The following is a 14,778-nucleotide window of genomic DNA, read 5'->3' as shown; positions in this document are numbered from 1 at the left end:
ATATCGTCAGCGTAAGCCAATAGTTAGGTGGACTTGAAGAGAATGGTGCCTCTCGCATTTACATGGTCATCACCAATCACTTTCTCCAGAGTAAGGTTAAACAGGACACATGATAGGGCATCCGCTTGTCATAGACCGTTGTTGATGTTGAATGATCTTGAAAGTGATTCTGCTGCTTTTATCTGGCCTGATCAGGCTCAGCCTAGTCAGTTTTATCAATTTAATTGAGATACCGAATTCGCTCATGGTCGTGTACTGTTTTACCCTGGCTTTGCTATCATAGACGGCATTAAAGTCGATGAAAATATGGTGCAACTGATGAGCATATTCCAACCGTTTTTCTATGGCTTGCCGCACAGAGAAAATCTGATCTGTTACTGATTTGCCTGGAGTGAAGCCTCTTTGGTATGTGCCAATGATATGCTGGGCGCATGGGGCTATCCGACCTAGCAAGATAGCGGAGAAAATTTAATAGATGGTACTCAGCAACGTGATACCTCTATAATTGCTGCACCGTGTGATATCTCCCTTTTTATGTATGACACAGATTATGCCTCGTTGCCAGTCGTCACGTATTGATTCGCTGTCCCATACTTTGAGCATCAGTTGATGCCCTTCGTATGAGTTCACTTTATATGATGATGAAAGCATGCACCTCTTAGAGTAAAATACACAATTTTAACGCTCTATAACTAATAATGGTTGGATTTTTGTCAGACTTCTCAAACTTTGCATTATGTTATTAATTATAACTGTACCAAATTTTCTACTTCTATAATAGAATGAACTGAAACCCTCCTTGGTTTTTGGGTAAATTTCTAAAGTATGGTAATAATAATAAGTTAATAATAGTATACTTTATTTAACCAGGTATCAGAATGAGATGTATTTTGGTACATATATTTCTTATAGATGCACCATTGTCTTTTTTTTTTAATTTTTCTTTTTTTTTGGGTTCTAGAATGAGACCGGTTACACGTTTTGGGCACATATTTTGAGCTCTCACTCTCCTATGTTTCACCCAGTATCAAAAATATCATCAGTTTCGAAAAGTACTAATTGAGCCCTTTCATTTGATATCCAACACGACTATATTCTGTGAAAAAAAATTTACACCCCCTTAAAAATGTATCGGGATGTGTTGTGTTCTTTGTGTTGCTATATGGGAGTAGCACATGGAAAATGACTACCAGTGTTACTCGAATTCGTCAACCCTTGTCTGCAAAGTGTTACGGAGTACTCTGGCTTGATACAATTTCGAACGAAGAACTTCATCGCGCAGAGGCCAGTTACCGACCGCGTAGACCGACCGTAGAGGCCAGTTACCGGCGAGAAGGCGGAAATAACAATAGATAAGTCGCACATTAAGGAAGAGGACAACTCCATCGCTGGCTACGCCATGCCGTGGAATTCACTATCCGAAGATGGTCAAAAAGTGGGCCACACTAGAAGCACAGGGTGCAGAACAGTGGAGGATGAGTGCAAGTGTCTCGGGAAGTCCTGGAACGAACTGGAAGACATTTCAGCGAACCGCGAATGATAGCACGTAGGCGTGGTTGACGCGTTATGGCAACCATATTATGACATCATATGTGCATAGATTATAAGTATCATGTTAAAGTGAATAGTCTGAGTCACGTACTAAATGTACACTACGGTATATGATGGACCCATCGTTCGCCTAAAATATTTTTAATAATAATAATCGTTGGCACAACAATCCATATTGGATCAGGGCCTTGAAGCGTGTTAGACCATTCCATTCAAGATCGCGTAACGGTACACTGCAGTGCACTATAGTAAGCAATGTGATAAGCACTGCGCTCGCCCGTGAGACTCAGGTACTCATTCACAGCTGAGTCGACTAGTGTCCGACATCTAGTTACGATAACAAATCCGTCTGCCACCAGTGAGATTTGAACCGGGTCAGTTTGCTACGGCAGTCCAGCGCTCTAACCATTTGAGCCATCCGGACACACAAATATTCTATATCTTATATAGATAAAATAAACACAAAACTTCTCATACCTGAAGCGGCGAGCTCCCGGTGTCAGACTTGTTTTATACTCGCAACACTGACATATACGCACACCCTATGGAATACTGCCCGGTACTAAATTAGAAGCTGGTTTACAAGAAGCTCAATATCGCCAGCACACCAACGAAAAAAGATACTAAACAAAATCCATCAAAGTTATCTTTTCCGTCCGTGATGCAATTTTCACTTCAACCCTAAATAATACTAGCGTTTTCAAATGTTTGATCAATGTCAGAAGTGCTAAATGCACACGAAGTATTGATAAAATTTATTATATAGGGGAGACTGGGGCAAAATGGTAAATTGTCGAAATCAATAACCTGCATTATTTCTCGATCGATAACAGTTACCGACGTGAAATTTCTACTGAGGGGGCTTTGGGTACCAAGAATGATTGGCGATAGTTGTGAATTGCTCCCTTGAAAACTGGGGTGTACATAGTCCAAAGTGTATTTTAACAGTGGTGCCGCGATTCGATAGTAATAGTACGATTTCCACCAAACTCCGTAAGGTCATGTTATAGCCTACATTACTGCAAAATTTCGTGGTGCTAAGATTAACTTAAGGGTCGTTTCGAAGCCAATTACTAAAAATTATAGTAATATACTATTATTAACTTTATTTGAAAAGACATCGGTATGAAAGTTATTGCGGAGCTCAGACACCATATAGTATAGTTGCAGCCTCCTCATTTTTTTCAGATTTCTCGGTTGGGTAGTTTCTGAGAATATGTCCGCTAAAGCAATGTTCCCTTTCGGACCCTCGCACTCCCCACCTTTCCAACAAATGTCAAAACTAAGACCGGCTTCAAAAAGTACTAACCGAAACCTTTCATTTGATACCCCACATGACTATTTTGGTTTAATTTTTGTGGGATGTGTAGGTATGGGGTATTTTTTTAGTTTTACCTACCTAGGTAAAACCTAGGTACCTAGGGAGTGTAATTTGACAGTTGAAAAGGTTTTTTCATGTTTTTTGGGCATCAAAGTCGTTTTTTCCAGGTAGATTTTATTTGATTATAAAGTTTTCTTCATTTATTTTACTCAGTGTTTTTTATTTCGTATTTTGGGTTATTTATGCACTTGAGGTTTATAAAATAGGAAAAATATGCTGGTTTTGGATGTTTTATTTTTGTGGGGTGTTTACAAGGTAGTTTATACTATGAGGGGAGTGTAATTTTGGAGAGTGAAAATATTGATGTTCTGTATAGGATATCAAAGTATAATAATATATAATAGGAACAGTAAGAAATGAAGAAGTAAAAGATTTCAGTCATTCAACTCATTGAAAAATCCTAAATTTGTTAAAAATTATTTTTTTTTCCATATTTTTCGCAAAAATGGTCCGTGAATATGAGCAAACAAGTCGGGAAACAGAAAGCTGGACGCTATTCTTTTTATAAAGACATTTGAGCGTGAATTTGTCCTATTAGCACCTAACACGTAATATACGTAATATTCACTTTCGGGTGATATTCACATTCAAAATCTTGAATTTCCAAAGAAGTGACAACTTTCGCCTATTATAACTTTGTTAGTAATGATGCGATTTCCACCAAACTTGGTAGGATCAAGCTGTATATTATAGCCTATATTACTGCTTAGGTGGTGCTAAATTGGGGGTTTTGCAGCCAATTACTGAAAATTATAGTAATATACTATTTTTAACTTCATTTTAAAGGATATGGGTATGGTATTTCGGAGCCTAGGCACCATATACTGGCAGCCCCGTGATTTTTTCAGATTTTTCAGTTGGGCAGTTTCTGAGAATGTCCCCGTTAAAAAAATAATAGCTTTCGACCCCCCGAACATGCCGCCTTTCCAACAAACTAAGACAAGCTTTGCACTGACTGTACTGACCGAAACTTTTCATTTGATACCCTACATGAAAATATACAAAGCGGCCTCTGCAACCCTCGGGGTCACCAAGCCGGGTAAGCGGTACATCAACCGAGATACTTGGCTTTGGAATGATGATGTTGAAATGAAGGTCCGTGAAAAGAAACCCCTCTACCACAAATTTCTCGACGATAAAACACCTGCTAATTGGCAAATTTATAAGAATGCAAACCGGGAAGCAAAGAAAGCGGTCGCTGTCACCCGAGCAAACCATTTCAAAAATCTTTACGATAAACTGGACACTCGGGATGGCGAGAGAGATCTTTATCGACTTGCTAAAAGCCGTGATGAACGCACACAGGATATCGAACATTTCTGTTGTGTTAATGATAAGAACGGTACTTTGCTTACCAACCGTCGAGCCGCAACGGATAGATGGCGAGAATACTTCGAGCAGATTTCAACTGAAGAATTTGCTCATCCTCCACTTCCACAATCATTGCCGACATTTGGAGCAGTTCCACCAGTCAGCGCAATTGAAGTCGAGGAGGCAATAAAACAAATGAAATCGGGGAAAGCAACAGGACCTGACGACATCGCATCTGAGCTCTGGAAAGCGAAGAGCTAGGACCCAACACTGTGGCTCAGTGAATTCTTTAACCGGGTTATTCAGGAAGGAAGAACACCATCTGACTGGCAAGAAAGTACCACTGTTCCAATATGGAAAAAGAAAGGTAGTCCAGCAGAATGTTCAAATTACCGTCCGATCCGGTTACTTTCCCATACCATGAAGATTTTTGAACGCCTTCTTGACAACCGTATTCGCGAAATCGTTGAAATAACCGTGAATCAAGCCGGATTTGTCAAGAACTGCGGAACTACTGACGCAATACACGCTGCGCGGTTACTCATGGAGAAACACCGTGAGAAGCATCGCCCTCTTTATATTGCCTTTCTGGATCTAGAGAAAGCGTTTGACCGTGTACCACACGAACTCATCTGGTATGCTTTACGACAACACTTCGTACCAGAAGAACTCGTGCGCTGGGTTCAATTGCTCTACCACGATCCGAAAAGTAAAGTTCGAAGTATGGCGGGTGTATCAAAACCGCTTCGTATTTCTGTTGGTGTTCATCATGGAAGTGCCCTCTCACCACACCTCTTTGTTCTTGTTATGGACACCGTCACACGGGATATCCAACGTCCAGCGCCCTACACACTGCTTTATGCAGATGATGTTTTCCTAGCATCTGATAGCAAAAAAGATCTCGAGCAACTTGTTCAAAAATGGAATGATCGCCTCATGCAACACGGTCTCAGATTGAATTTAAACAAAACTGAATTTTTGACGACCGATCCCCATGAAACAGGCACAATGACTGTCAGCGGCAGTGATCTGCCCAGAACTGAGCGATTTAAATACCTCGGGTCAACGCTATCAGCCAATGGAGAACTGCGTTATGAAATTGCTTCACGCATTAACGCAGCCTGGATGAAGTGGCGTTCCACAACTGGTGTCCTTTGTGATCGACGTATCAACGAACGTCTCAAATCTAAAATTTACCGCAATGTCGTCCGTCCAGTCGCTCTCTATGGTTCTGAGTGTTGGCCGACCATAAAAGACAATGAACGGCGTCTTGCGGTAATGGAGACGAAGATGCTACGTTGGACTAGTGGCGTCACACGTTTAGATCACATCCGAAATGAGGATATCCGCGATCGTTATGGGGTTGCACCGATCGTGGAAAAGTTGCGAGAGAGGCGTCTTCGATGGTATGGTCACGCACTTCGTGCAAACGAGAATTCACTTGCCAAGATTGGTCTGAACATCGAAGTCGATGGTAAACGACCAAAAGGCAGACCTAAGCAACGGTGGCTTGATACGCTGGATGGCGATTTGAAAGCCTCGAGATTGCACCCAGATCAGGCATTCGATAGAGCCAAATGGCGAAGCCGATCACGACGAGACGACCCCGCTTGTGAACGGGACAAAGGCTGAAGAAAAAGAAGAAGGAGATGACAATATTTGGTGAAAAAAATGGACACCCCCCTTTTGCATGTATGCCCCCCCCTTAAATTAGACGTAAAAGAATGTAACTCACTGTATGTCCACCAAATTTGGTGTCAATCGCTGCTACAGTCTACGAAAAAAATGCGTGTGACAGACAGATAGACAGAAAGACAGACAGTAAACCGATTTTCATAAGGTTTTGTTTTACACAAAACCTTAAAAAATAACTCCATAGACCATAAAAAACTAGGCCGGGCTGTTCACGCAGTTCACAAAGAGGAATGGTCGGTGTTCAAAGCTGCAAAAGAGTTCGACCTTGCTCATATGCCTGTGAAGAGGTAATGACAGAGCGTTATATCCCCGGAAAAAGATACACATTTTACTTCACCCACTCCTTCCACTAGTATACCAGTTACGTTGAAGTCGGCTGAACGTATAACAATATTTTCTAAGGAACAGCAGCTGGCTCTAATGGCATACTTGCTCAAATTTACCGATCTTTATTTTGGATTTGCTTCGAGGGATGTGAGATGGCTGGCGTTTCAATATGCCAAGTGTTTGCAAATTGCTGTTCCTGGATGGTAAAATAGAATGGTTGTGGTATTTAATAAAGCGTCATCCTACGCTCGCCATACGGAAACTGGAAACGACGAGGCTTCAACGAGCGACAGCGCTCAACCGAACTAATGTTGGAGAGTTTTTCAAACATTTGAAAACACTGTAAGAGAGCTATCATTTTGAACCTGGAAACATTCGGAATGTTGTCGAGACCGGTATTACCACGATTTGAAGCCCTAACCGAGTCATAAGTCGTAAAGGGCAGAAGCAAGTTGGACGTATAACATCGAATGAGCGTGGCACACTGGTGACGATGGCACTGGCGGTAAGCGCAGTGGGAAATAATAATTTTTCATCTTTCCACGGGTCCAATTCAAGCCTCATTTTTTGAACGGTGGCCCGCAAGGCTACGCAGGAGCTGCAAATCCTTCTAGCAAATTGAAACATTTAAGTGTAACATTTTTTTCGAATGTATCATTGTTCCTGGAAGTTACAAGTACTCGCATTATTTTAAGATAGATGAATGCGGAATACCTTTTCAAAGACATTGCGGATCAACCACAGACAATTCAGTTCTTCTCATTTTCGACAACCACGAATCGCACGTTTCCATTGACAATGTAAAATTTTGCATTGGAAATGGCATTGTTGTCCTCTCTCTCCCACCTCAGTGCAGTCATTGGCTCCAACCGCTCCATAGAACAGTTTCGGCCCATTCAAGAAGGCTATCAATTACTTTGTTGATGGATGTATTAATGCCAATCTTGGACGCTCGACGTCAATATACGACATTCCTGGAATTGCTTCTTCAGCTATGGATGCTGGAGTGACACGCAGCAACATTATTTCCGGCTTCAGATGAACAGGAATTTGGCCAATGAATGAATATATTTTTGACGACATCGACTTCATGCCTTCTGAAGTAACTGAACAGTCAGCTCTGGCCCATGCTGATCTACGGCTTTGAGGAACCAGCAAGGACCATCTAAAGAAGAGGGATTGAGCAATGAGGTGGAAAATCGATTCAAGCATTGAAGAAAAAACTGACTTCGAAAGGGCTCTTGAATCAATTCGCCCTTATCCAAAAGGCGGTACAACGTGCCCCATTTAATCCGAGAAAACGATGCACCACTGCTCCCAAAAAAACACGGTCGTCCACGCAAAGTCAGACTCTGTAATCACTTTCGTTTTGCTGTGTATTGAATTAAATATGGACGTTTTTTGTAATAATAATAATAATAATCGTTGGCGCAACAATCCATGTTGGATGAGGCCCTTGAAGTGTGTTAGAGCACTTCATTCAAGACCGTAACGGTACACCACAGTAGACTGTAGGAGGTAATGTGGTCAGCATCACGCTCGCCCGAGATTATTACCCTGATTTGACTCAGGTACTCATTCACAGCTGAGTCGACTAGTGTCCGACGTCAAATCACGATACAAATTCCACTGCCACCAGTGAGATTTGAACCGCGACCTTCCGTACGACAGCCTTGCGCTCTAACCACTCAGCTATCCGGTTTTTTGTAATGAATTTCTTCATTGATGCACATTCTAACTTTTTCATACTTATTTGAGCTCAAAAAGTTGTTTTCGAGGGTTGCAGACTTGATTTACCATTTTACCCCACCCATTTACCATTTTACCCCACAGTGGGGCAAAATGGTAAAAAACTTACACTTTGGAAAAAAATATTAGCAAAAATCATAGAGGACAGATTACGTTACAAAATGAATATGTAAGTTTCGAGATCAGAAACTTAACCAGGAGATTAATTGATGTTATAAAATCAAACAACGTAATATGTAGTTGCTCAAAACTATATTTACATTTATTTACGGAATCTTACTTTACAAACATAACAATTTATCGCCTAACTAAATCAATACAATTGTCGTTAATTTTCCAAGTTATTAACAATCAAATCAATCTTATGAGTGAGGCCTTTCACGATGTTTGCAGCTCGAAGTCATCTCCTGTACTGCCTTCTCCGTGTTTTTAGCTTTAAGTTTTTTATTCATCATAGTGACTTACGCTAATACATAATTGATTAATTCTAGCTTAAATATTAAGCTTAACTAACTTAACTTTATTTCAATGGGTGGCTATTACAATTGTTTGGCCTATCCGGCCTTCTGTGTAAATTATTACTTTAACTGTATTAATTTTAATACATAAATCTTCACAATTATTTTGTATGCAACTAAATTATTTAAAGACTGCGCTTGCACTAAAAGCGCCAGAAGGCATCACTTACTTAAAATACTTAAAACTAACTAAGTCTAAACTTAATCTAACAATAAATACTTAACCTACTATATACAATAGCACATTACATGTCTTGTGCTTAGCCTCGATGTACCCCTACCAGGCAGGGAGAATCATATAGGGAAAGGATGGCGGGTTTAAGAGCTTCGCTCACTATTTGGCAGGGCCTTAGGAAGTTGGCCAATGGGAAGGTGCTACCCTGTTGGTAGAGTTGCCGGATTAGTGGATTTCGATCCTCACATTTGGACATGGTTCGGGTGGAGCAAGTGATTCACGTGGGCGCTCCATAGCAGATAATGGGTCTGATCAGGGTCTTGTAGAGAGTCAGTTTGGCCTTGGTGCTGAGTCCTACCTTCTTTCGAAGAAGGAAGCAGATCCTACTGAATGCACCGCGTGCCTTACCGATAGCGAGCTCAAGATGTGGCTTGAACTTAAGGAGTTCGTGAAGTTTAACTCCTAAGTACTTGATGGTCTGGGAGTTGCTCACTATAGTGTTTCCGATCTTCATTTTCAAGCGTTTAGCTTTTCTATGGATTCCTCTAGAACCTAGGTATCTAGCTTTCCTCCGGAAGGTGCAGAATTGCGTTTTGGCCTCATTAATCTTAATGCCCCATGCCAGGTAATATTTGCCAAGGTCTTTCAAGTATCTCTCGACCGCTTTGGCTGCCCTGTTGGGGTGGAGGCTTGAAGCGAAGATGAGAGTATCATCGGCATATTGAATAAGTTCGGTGCCGGGCTCGGGAGTTGGGACGTCAGCCGTGAAGATATTATAAAATGTGGGTCCAGAAATGGATTTTTGCGGTACTCCCGATGTTACCGACAAGAGATCGGAGAGTTCATTTCCCAAGCTGACGTAGAAATACCTATCTTCGAAGAAGCTTAGTGCAATTCTAATGATCGGAATTGGGAACTCAAGATCTATCAGTTTGTAGATTAGTCCGTTTACCCATACGGAGTCAAAGGCCTTTTCTAAGTCTAATGCACATGCTACGGTCGGTTTATTATTGACTTTAAGTCTTGCTACGACGGTGTCGTGAAGGTAGCTAAGTGCATGTTGAGTTCCGTGCTTGCTGCGGAACCCGAACTGATGGTTCGGTATAATCTCTTTGAGATTGCAATATTGGACTAGCCTGATTGTCCATGCTCTCTCAAAGAGTTTGCCTAAATTCGATAATAATGAAACGGGTCTAAAATTTTTAGGCATAGTAGAGCCGCCTTTTTCCGGATCGCAATTATTTTAGCTGCTTCCCACGTGGTGGGAAAGTAGCCATTATTTATGCAGTTATTAAATACTGCCAGCAAAAATTTGATGGAGACTCCGGGGAGTTGCCTAATTACGTAATTAGGAATTTCGTCAGGTCCGGCTGATTTTTTACCGTTTAGGTTTGAGGTCAAGGCGGTGAGTTGTGATAAACTCAGGAATTGTTGCGAATCCGTTGGTTTTACCGAGGAGTTCGTTTGGGAGAATGTGACTAATTTATTTGAATGCCTAGAAACAAAGTCGGCGATAGTTGTTTCAACCATCGACACTATTGCCGGGTTACTTTGAAGCGGAGGGGTATTGAGCTGAGGCTCAAATGATTCCGGAAGGACTTGCGCCTTTCTGGCGTCTCCGCAGATTGGTTCCTTGTTCTTGGTAAGAACGAAATTACGGGACTTATTTTTCCCCGCTAGCCTATTTATATGTTGAAACATATCTGACCCGGACTTAATATCTGCGAGATTACGGGTTAATTCTTTATTGCGGAATTGCGCCACCATTTCCCGGATAATTGTACTCAGGCAATTAATCCGGGAGAGCAATGCTTTGTATTCAGCATTAACTTTATTTCCATTTTTATGGAAGTTGCGCTTGAGGTTCCTGCGCCAAATCTGTCTGACCTTTATATAATATGTATGATAGCATGATGTCATGCGGGAGTTTGTTGTATACAAACTCATCGACTTTGATCAGCCTGGTATTTCTGCGTGTAGCAGTATTGATGGCGTCCGTGGCCAAAATGATTGCTTCGTCGATTTCTTTGTCCGACAGATTGCGATCTGTAGCGAGTTTCTTCAAGTTCAGCCTTGGTGCTAAATCTGACTTGAATTTGTCCCAATCAGTGTAGGCGAATGACCTGATGGTTACCTTAACTCGCTTCTGCAGTTGTGAAGTTGAGGCCATTTTGAGTTCAACTGCAAAATGGTCGGACATGCCTGGCAAGGTTTTACAGGAAGTTACCTGAAAACTTTGCTTGGTTTCATCAGACAGCAGGAAAAAGTCAATGATGGATTGAATAGTGGGTCTTGTCGGCGAATCCGGCGAGACCACCTCAAGGTTGGCTGGCGTGAAAGGGTCGTGGATCCAGTTATACAGGGTTTTCCCATTTAAATTTTCTGCCTTATCGCCCTAGGATTTGTGCCGTGAGTTAAAGTCGCCACCGAAAATAAGATATTTTGATTTTAACTGGAGATCACCCAAGACTTTTAAGTCATGGCCCAGTTGCTCACTTGGAGAATTGTATTTGAAATAAACGGAAACTACCAAAATCCGTTTATTATCGATAGTTTTAACTATTGCCGCTGCAGCGGAACAGACTAGTAAACCCTCGATGACGACTTCCTCAAAATGGTAGTCTTTTTTGACTAGAATGGCAGCGCCCGTGTTGCTGTTATGCCGAATAGTGGTATATCCGGTGAAATTGACATTATGTCTGTGGTTTAGGTGGGTCTCCGAAACGCAAAATATGTCTGCTTTCAGAGTATCAACCAACGCTTGGGCAGCGGCACGTTGGGCGTGTGAGACCAGGGACGCGGAGTTAAATGTGACTATATTTAACTCCATAAATTCATCAGTAATTGGATTGCGGCAATCTGCCGCTGCTCATTCGTTTGGGCGGAAGCGAGGCTTTCGACCAAGTTCTTGAAGGCCAGTTTGTTGCCTTGTGGAGCTTGAGGTGCAGCTCTAGGAAGAGTATTCCTAGCTGCTTGGGCGTACGATACACCTGGCCGGGACAAGCTTTGTGACATCTGTGTCACCGTTTGCTTGGTTCTCGCCATTTCTGCATTTTTTCTCGCCCTGCCAGCTTCCCTTCTGGCAACCATATCTTTGTATGCCGGGCATCCGCGGTAGTTGGCAGGATGTCCGGTCTGGCCGCAATTGCAGCAATGCGGCGCCTTTGTCGATGGTGTGGGGCATTCCCCGCGGACGTGTTTTTTTGCGCACTTCACGCACCTGTGCACAATCGAACAGTTAGGGGCGATGTGGCCGAAATTCTGGCAGTTGTAGCACTGCACTTCTTCAATTGGCTTGACTTTCTCAAGCGAAATCTTCTGGTGAGGTATATATTTAATTTTCAGTACTTCACTGAGCTCTTGGGAGGGCTCGAAGGTGGCTATGAATAGTCCCGATTGTGACCTCATCGGGAGTGCCGGGTTCTGGCTGTGCAGAAGCTTATCTGCTCGCGTGACTAAGTTGGCCACGGTTTTCAATTTTAATTGCGGGTAATCTTCGTTGAGCTCCCGCAATATGTCCGCTGGATCTGTCTCCCTGTGGAGACCGCGAATGACCAGCGACTTGGTTCTTAGGGTCGGTGGGGTGCTGGTGGTCGCGTGAAGCCCTTTCTCTCTTATGAGAGCGAAAATCGCGGCATGGTCTTCAACCGTCTCGGCGAAGATGAGGGTCTTGCCAGCCCTCGCGTTCTTCAGGGTTGCTTTCAACCCTTTTTCTTTAACAAGTTTTAAGAACTATGGTACATTCAGCTTGTACCCAGTTATCGGGGGGATTTTAATTTTTTTGGGAGTAGCTGCTTGGGGAGAGGACTGTGGGGTGGCTGGTGGGCACTTATACTAGTGGCACTAACCTTATTCCTATTGGCTGCCTTCTTCTTCCGCACTACAAAGTTGAAGGGGTCTCCTTCCTCCTCCTCGATGATGACTTCTGGGCACATGCCATCATCTTCGCTCTGCTGTTGTCGTTGCTGCTGCTGCTGCTGTTGTCGCTGCTGCCACCTCTGCTCCTGCTGTTGTTGCTGTTGCTGTATGATTAGCTGCTGCTGTTGCTCCTGCTGATGATGGACCGGCTGCTTCGCGGCCATGTTGGCTGCTTTCATCTCAGCCATCTGCTGCTGTAGCTCCTTGATGAGCGCCAACTGGCACTCCAACTGCTGGGCCATGTCGGCCTTTTCATGCTCCAGCTTCGCAATTCGCATGAGGAGGCTCGAGTTCCCCTCCATCATCGTTGTAGGGCCCGTGGTTCCCTCCTCTTCGGACGAAATTTCATCCGGTAGCACTAACTTGGTCCTCTTGGCGGACATTATCGTCCCAAGCCCGTCCTCGGTTGGTGCCGAATTCACTGAAATCCTTCTCCGTGTGTGGTCGTATAAACGTTAGTGTTGTGCGACTAAGTTTTGGCGCTAGCGTTTAAACTTATAAATATAATAATATGTATGTGTGTAAATTATCATTTAATATCTGGAACAAAATAAATGCTGAAAATTTACTTTTTTGCCCCAGTCCCTCCTACATCTTAATATTATATGTTGCACAAAAAGATATCCACATTCTTGAAACAACGAATAATTTGATAAAAGTAAATATGTTAGTGTTAAGAATAATCCTAGCGTATTAGTTGTCGGAATGGCGTGTTTAATTAATTTTGATAAAATATTGCTTTTCGTACAGTTCTTTAAAATGGAACCTGTTCCAAAGTGTATGTTATCTTACAGGGATAAATGGCTTAGTAACTCTTAAACCAATTTCAATCTATAGCTGAATGGAAGATGCTGAGCGCTGATTGCTTGCTGATTGCTTTCCCGAGAAATCTCGGGAAACTCTATTATGGAATAAACTGACCAGTTGAAATTAATTCATTTCAGGTAATTTGCCAAACTTATTTGTTTTCATCACCATAATGGCTGACATACTCGTACGATAATGGTGCCCATACCAAACAATAAATTTGCTCAAGGCAGCCGCATGAAGAAGTCTTCTTGGCTAGCCGCGAAGACCATAATGAGTCAACCGTTAAAAAATTGACTGACTATATCAGTTTAAGATCGTAAATTTAATTTATTAATCAGTAGATTTGCGATAAACTTACGTTTATCCACACATCAAGGGAACCAGCAGTCTGCCAAGTTCGGACGCTAATTCCTTCCCAGCTTTCGGTACAATGCACAATCTTCACTTAAATCACTATTGCACACGGTCTACCGGATTTTTAATTTATAATAGACACCATTTAACCGAACTCCATTAATAGATTAACTGTCGAGAAACAATGGCGTTTTTTAACTCCACGACTTTTCTCAGCAAAATGGCAACCAATTCTGGGCTTATCAGAGATGCTACTTTCAAGATCTTTTATTTGTTCCGTGTGCTTACTGATAATTGCTAAAACAGTACCGAAATTTCTTCAGTGAAAGCACGAATTCTCTCTCGACCAAAGAACTGAATGATCACTAGGCACAATTGTGTGCTTTTGATTGGAAAGTGTGATATGAAGTGCAATAAAGATATTTGCTAGTCGACTACAAATATAAAAGTACACTGATGCAAGGCCATCGTACTGTAAGTATTCGGAAGCGCGGGCTTAGATTAGAATATCACGCGCTTATAATGGGATTCAATATTAGTAATAACAATAAACGCAATCGTGCTAAAAATAAAATGGACTGAAGCCAAATCGAATTGGTTTCAGTTTCTAAATTGGACACTGTTATCGGCATTTACAACAACGTGCTGGAGATTGGATTCCACAACACTTCACATATATGAAACCCGCCATTCCTGTGCACCCTAAGTTTGCAAGAAGGGGCTTGGGCAAGTATAAATTTGTCTGAAGTGACCCGATAATAAATTCAATGTTTCTCTTATTCTATGATTAATAGAAATAACATTTAAATACAAGTTAGACTCTAGACTGATAACAGTTCGGTCAGCGCTACCATATCTGGGGAAAATAGTATACTAGACCCGAGCTCAGCTGTTTCACAAATACCGACCAGCCGTTCAAATCGACCTGCACAGCACAAACGTTGAGCGAAAGTAATGAATGGATTCTTATCGCGCACATACTACAAAAA

The 14,778-nt window shown here is 42.1% G+C and overlaps 1 protein-coding gene across 2 annotated transcripts in view; it reads right to left on the bottom strand.

Annotated features, from left to right (window-relative positions):
• LOC119659308 (probable multidrug resistance-associated protein lethal(2)03659) overlaps positions 1 to 14,077 on the bottom strand; it is a 42,263-nt gene extending 28,186 nt beyond the window's left edge. Inside the window, exon 1 of one of the 2 annotated variants that reach the window (XM_038067322.1) lies at positions 13,794 to 14,077. The gene's annotated coding sequence lies outside the window, so the exon portion shown is untranslated. Of the gene's footprint in view, positions 1 to 2,028; positions 2,220 to 13,793 lie in introns of those variants that run through there. The other variant, XM_038067321.1, reaches the window with a different exon arrangement.
• Positions 14,078 to 14,778: the final 701 nt, after the last annotated feature.

The sequence above is a fragment of the Hermetia illucens genome, chromosome 6 (genome assembly GCF_905115235.1).
Source record: "Hermetia illucens chromosome 6, iHerIll2.2.curated.20191125, whole genome shotgun sequence".
In the NCBI taxonomy this organism is placed as follows: domain Eukaryota; kingdom Metazoa; phylum Arthropoda; class Insecta; order Diptera; family Stratiomyidae; genus Hermetia; species Hermetia illucens.
This window is presented reverse-complemented; position numbering and strand designations above follow the sequence as displayed.